A 6,000-nucleotide genomic window follows, 5' to 3' on the forward strand; every position below is an offset into this window, starting at 1 on the left:
AGGAGATTTTTGTGGCTCAATCATGGCCAAAAGAGAAATCCACGCTCAACTGCACAAGACTGCCACACCCTAGGCAGCCTGGCAATGCTCACAGGCTTCTTTTTCTTCCCTTCCAGAGGGTGTGACTCTGAAGCACAGACAGAGGCCAAAGAATGGGCCTGGGCACCAGGACAAGTGGGCAGGTTGGGGTGGGCCTGGCAGGAGGAGGTGTCACAGGGACCCCCCTGGGAGAAGGAAATCGAGGCCTGGGGACAGCTGCTTCCCAAGTGTCCTGTGACTCATGGGTTGGCTGGGAGGAATGTTCCTCCAATGCCTCGGCCTGGGGGTTCCCCAGAGGAAGTGGTCCTCAGCCACAGCTGGCCCCCATCAGAAAGGATGTGAGCTTGGGGCCCAGCAGAGCTGAGGTGGGATGCCAGCTTTGTTTCTTACTGGCAGGGTGACCTTGGAAACCTCAGAAACTCTGTGCACCATGCTGGGGGCTACAACAGTGTGGCAGGTCACCTGAGGTCAGGAGTTCGAGACCAGCCTGGCCAACATGGTGAAACCCTGTCTCTACTAAAAATACAAAAATTAGCCAGGCATGGTGGTGGGGACCTGTAACCCCAGCTACTTGAGAGGCTGCACAAAAATTGCCTGAGCCCAGGAGGTGGAGGCTGCAGTGGGCCGGGGCTGCCCCACTGCTCTCCAGCCTGCGTGACAGAGTGAGACCCTGTTTCTAAAATACAAAAGTCATTATAAAATGCTTTGTCTCCTGTATTGTTTTGGCCTTTGATATTCCTAGTGCCTCTGCTTGGTAAAGATTTCAGAGAGTACATGGATGGTTAAGGGTACGAATTAATGAATCCTGGCCTTGCCTCATTGGCAAGAAATTCTTGCTGGGGATAACCAGGAAGCTGAGCATTTGGCCTTCCTTGACTTCACCCATGATGCAGTCTCAGAGCCACTACAAGCAATGGATGTGACAGGCGGGGGTTGGGGGAGAGGAGGGGAGTCCAGTTGTGGAGAGGAGAGGAAGAAGAAGAAGGAAGAGGAGGAGGGGGAGGAGGGGGGTGAAGAGGAGGAGGGGAAGGAAGGGGAAAGGATGCCTTCTCTCTCCCCCAGGAGGCCAGCTTGGTAGGAGAGTGGGTGCTGTGGGCCAGAGGGCAAGGCTTTTGCCTGGAGATGAGAAGATTCTGTGTGAAGACCAGGTCGCTGGTCCCCTTCCTCCCCTGCCCTTGGTGGGACACAGGACAATGTGGTCCCCTTGGGAAAGTACTTCCTTTCCTGAGCCTCGGTTTCCCCTTCTGTTCAGTGGAATGGATTACAGCATGTCTCACTTGTCTCTGAATTGCCTAGGTTTCGAAGTGCCCATCGACCGTGAAAATGTGGTATGTACACACCGTGAGTACCACTCAGCCATCAGGACTGAAATGATGTCTTCTGCAGCAGCTTGGATGGAGCTGGAGGTTTTCATCTGAAGCAACTCGGGATTGGAAAACCCAACCCCGAATGTTCTCACTCATAAGTCAAGTGAAGCTATGGGGATGCAGAGGCATGAGTGATGTAATGGACACTGGGGACTCCCAGGAGGTTTGGAGAGGGTCAGGGGTACAGATGCCACACTGGACAGCGTCCACTGCTCCTGTGACAGGGGCACCAAAATCTCAGAAATCACCACTGAAGAACTTCCTGTAACCAAAACCCACCTATCCACATATACCCCAGAAACTATTCAAATTAAAAAAAAAAAAACATTAAAAAAGCAAAAAGGAAAACAATGACAAGGGGCCTTTAAAGGAATTCCATTCCCACGCGGTGCTCGCATGCCCAGCTGTATGCGCAAGACAGCGTGCTTGCGTTCCCTTCCCGCCGTCATTCCTGTGAAGGCGAATCTCAACCGGAGGAAAATCAAAATCATGAAAACCGAGACTTAGAAAGAAAAAAAGAGAATACCTGGTATCTTCTGCTAGGGACCCTAGTAAGGGCCAGGAAATACATTTAGTATTTTATTTTATTTTTTCTTGAGCTGGAGTTTCGCTCTTGTTGCCCAGGCCGGCGTGCAGTGGCCCGATCTCGGCTCACCGCAACCTCCACCTCCCAGGTTCAAGAGATTCTTCTGCCTCAGCCTCTGGAGTAGCTGGGACCACAGGCATGAGTCACCACACCCTGCTAACTTTTGTATTTTTAGTTAGAGATGGGGCTTCACCATATTGGCCGGGCTGGTCTCAAACTCCTGGCCTCCCGAAGTGCTGGGATTATAGGCGTGAACCACTGCACCTGGCCAGCATTTTAGATGGGTTATATCACTTCCTTTCTAGAATGTCCCTGAGAGGTTGGCACTGTCATTTCATCTCGGAGGACACGGTGGCTGCTGAAGGCACAGGACTTGCCCATGACCACAGATGAATAATCAAAGGCGGCGGGCTCCCTCCCTACATAAACACACTGACTTACTCTCCGAGAAAAAGGCTACATAATTTGTCTCGGTTGCCCCCGACACTCTAGGGTCCTGTGGATGGCATGCAGCAGAGATTCAGAAATGCTGGCGGTCACTATTCCTTCAAAAAGGTAGCGTGGGCCCGAGCCAGGCTCCGAGCTGGTCCCTGAGGGCGAGGAGCATGAGGGCCAGGTTTTGCTACCTTCCCCTGCCAGCCCCCAGTGTGCGGCTGAGGCTGGGCTGTGGTAGGAGACCAGAGCAGAGCTTTGGAGGCCCAGGGGATTCCAGAAGGAAGGCGGCCCAGCAGTGGCGATGGATGGGGGTAGGGGGTGAGAGGTGGGTGGTCAGGGTGGGGGTTGGGGCAGGGTGAGCGTTGCTGGTTGCGGGAGGGGAGAGCTCAGCAGGGGGTCTGTCTGGAGGGGCCTGTCTGGCAGGGCCTTGTGGGGCCTCAGCAAATGCTCAGGACTATCCTGCAGGTGGGAGGCCGGGAAAGAGCAGTGGGGACTTTTAGGAACTCAGGGCCTGAGTGAATGCTGGTGGCCCAGGCCTTGGAATTAGCTCTTTGTTGAGGACAGAGAGAGAGAAGGAAGATTAGTTCACCCACCCCACCCCCAGGGCTCATCCATCTCGACTCTCGCTGGTCCTTGGGGTGAATTTTGCAGGCCCGGCCTGGTTGAGGGGACCAGCTTCCAGGGGACGCGGGTGGCATCCATGCGTCTTTGGCAAAGAGCCTCATAAAAGGGGCCCGGGCTGAAAATCAATTCTCTAAAGCTAAAATCAATAACAATAACTAATATTAACAGTGATGGTCCTCTCCTTACTGCGCTTTGCAGCTGGGGGATGGATTGTTTTCAGGGATAAACATGGGCGGCTCTGCACTGCGGCTGGGACAGGACGCAGTGGGGGCCTGGTGCTGGGCAGGATGGTTGGGGCCTAGGGGCCTGTACAGCCTGATGCTGCCTCGGCCTTCAGCTTAACTTTTCCAAGACCTGGTGTCCTCGTCATTGTCCCCAGATGAGTGGGCTCACCGGCTACGTGAGTTTTTGAGCCCTGTTGGATGAGGGGAGCCCACGACCTTGGGACCTTGGGGTCTTAGGACTGGGGTGTGGCAAAGGGGAGGAAGGTTTGGGACACTTCCTGGGCCTGCGAGCTCCTAGGGTGCCTTCTGCCTGTGAGGCGATGCGTTGCCATAGGGAGGCCCGGTGTCCAGGGGGCCCTGCGGCTGGAGTGGGCAGCGAGGCAGGGTGGCACTGAGTGCACAGGAAGTGGTCACGTGGCTCCTGCCTGGCACCCTGGCTCCTGCCTGCTCTTTGTGGGGTTCTCTCTGCTGGGAGTGTCTGGGACTTTGGTCAGAGTCTACAGAGAAGGGAACCCAGGGTGAAAGGGGGTGCCCAGATGTCAGGCTTTGGGGCCTCTGCCCTCCCCACTGGGAGGCACAGTCACTAACTCCCGTTTTCCAGGGGCACAGCGGGGATCTGGGTGGTCTCCCCAAGACCAGGTGTTCACGGGGCAGAGCAGGGTTGAGGGCCGCAGCCATGTGTCCTCCCATGCCCCCAACACTGTGCAGCGGGGACGCAGCCTGTGTTGAAAATGGTGTTGGGACTTGGGAAGAAATTCTATGAGAATAATGAGCTAACATTTACGAGGCAGGGAGGGAAGGCATTCTTTTCCAGGGGAGGCTCTGAAGACTGTGTGTGTGTGTGTGTGTGTGTGTGTGCATGTGTGCACATGTGTGTTTCCATGTGTGAGGATTTTGAGGACACAACTGGAAATTCTTCCTAGACAATGTTAGTAGCCACTTTCTGTGTATAAGTTGGAAATTTGAAAAAAAATATACTGAAACATAGAACTGGAACATGGAAATTGAAGAGAAAGTTCAGGAATAGTCTAGTGGGAAGAGGAAAAAGAATCATCTCAGGAACCAAAGAGGAGCTGCTGCTGTCACCGGTCATTTAATGTGAGCCTGAGCTTCCTGGTAGCCACAGCAAGAAAGGAAAGCACAATGGGTTTGTAGTTTTTATCAATAAGAAGATATACTCAAGATCCGCTAGAGGAGGAATTTTCCTGGTGTGGAAGTCCAGAATTGACAATCAGGTATATCCTCATAAAAGAGGAAAAGAGTCCATACCTCAGGGGGTTTTTTACAAGACCTCTGCATAGGCAGGGGCCTGATTTGATACAGTGTTCCCTGGAGGTATGATGATGGCTGATTGGACACCGTGGCTTCCTGGCAATGGGATCCTGTGTGGACAGAGTGGGCCCAGGGCCCAGGGCACCGCCTACCTCACTCCCCACTACATCCTTGGGCCAGCTTGGTGGCCATGAGTACCTGGTGCTGGGTTAACCATGGTCCCTCCTGCCTAGGACAATGAATGCATGGCCTTAGGACATGGGTCATCCCTTGGAGGGAGGAGGGATCATGGGGTGAGGGAACGAGGCAGAGCCCACTGGGGTGCTGCTGGGGTGGGGGTTGGGAGAGAGCTGAGAGTGGGGCCGAGGGTCCCAGGTAGGCCTGAGGCTGCCTGGCTCCTGCTGGACAGGTAAGCGTGGAGTGCTTGGTGGCCATGCCCAGACCTGGCTGCAGGTGTCGGGGGCTGTGAGCTCTGATTCCTTCTGTAAATACAGCGCAGGGGGCGCGGGGTGCACTCTAGCCATTGTCGGCCAGGCATCCTACACACCACCCCATTGCTGGGCTCACAATCCCCATTCCACAGCCAACCCGGCACATGGCAGAGAGGGATGGGCTGAAGGCCGGCTGCTTCTAGCAAGGCTGGGCCGTGGGCAAGTATGACCTCTAGGGCACTGGCTTTGTCCTTCTACCACAGACCACATCTGTTTCCCTCAGTGGGAACCATTAGTGAGCCCCTGTGCCCCCAGCCCCCTGACACCATGGTGGCCAGAATGACTGGCCTAGGTCTTGGTTTTCTCAGAAGTTTTTGGAAGGCCAGTGTCTGGCAGGGAGAAGGTCTGGGTGAGATGGGGCTGGGGGTGCAGCAGAGAGCAGGGCACCCCAATTCCCCAGGCCCTGGGCCCCTAGCCCCAAAGCCCCCATGCCTCGGGGCTCCCTGTCCAAGCACTAGAGGACTGAGCAGGCAGGAGGCTGGAGTGCAGCCCTGGCCCTGATTCTGATGGGTGCCCGAATGGTGCCAGCCTGGCCTCTGGGCCCCAGTGTTCCTGTTGTGGGCTGGGGGCTGGGGGCTGAGGGCCATGGACCCTGGGCAGGGGGCAGCCCTGGGGTGGGCCTCTCCTTCAAGACCTGGCACCCACTTTGACCCTGGCTATGTCTGGCTCAGTGCTTGCCACAGGCCCAGTGCCCTGGCCTTCGTCCTCCACCCCTGCCCCTGGTTTGTCCCGCTGGGGCCACCCTGTCGCCCCTTGCCACGCTGGCCCTGTGGGCCATGTTTACCCACTGTCCGTCTGCCTTGATGTGGGCAAACAGACCGAGGCCAGGCCGGAGACAGGGCAGATAAGGCCTGGCTGATGGGACCAAAGGTGAAGGGGTCACCTCCTGTCAGTTTATTTACTGTCCCCAAATAGTCACCTGCCCTCCTGGGAACACAATGGCCAAAACCACGAGGGTGTTT

This window comes from Callithrix jacchus, chromosome 1 (genome assembly GCF_049354715.1).
Source record: "Callithrix jacchus isolate 240 chromosome 1, calJac240_pri, whole genome shotgun sequence".
Taxonomy (NCBI): Eukaryota; Metazoa; Chordata; class Mammalia; order Primates; family Cebidae; genus Callithrix; species Callithrix jacchus.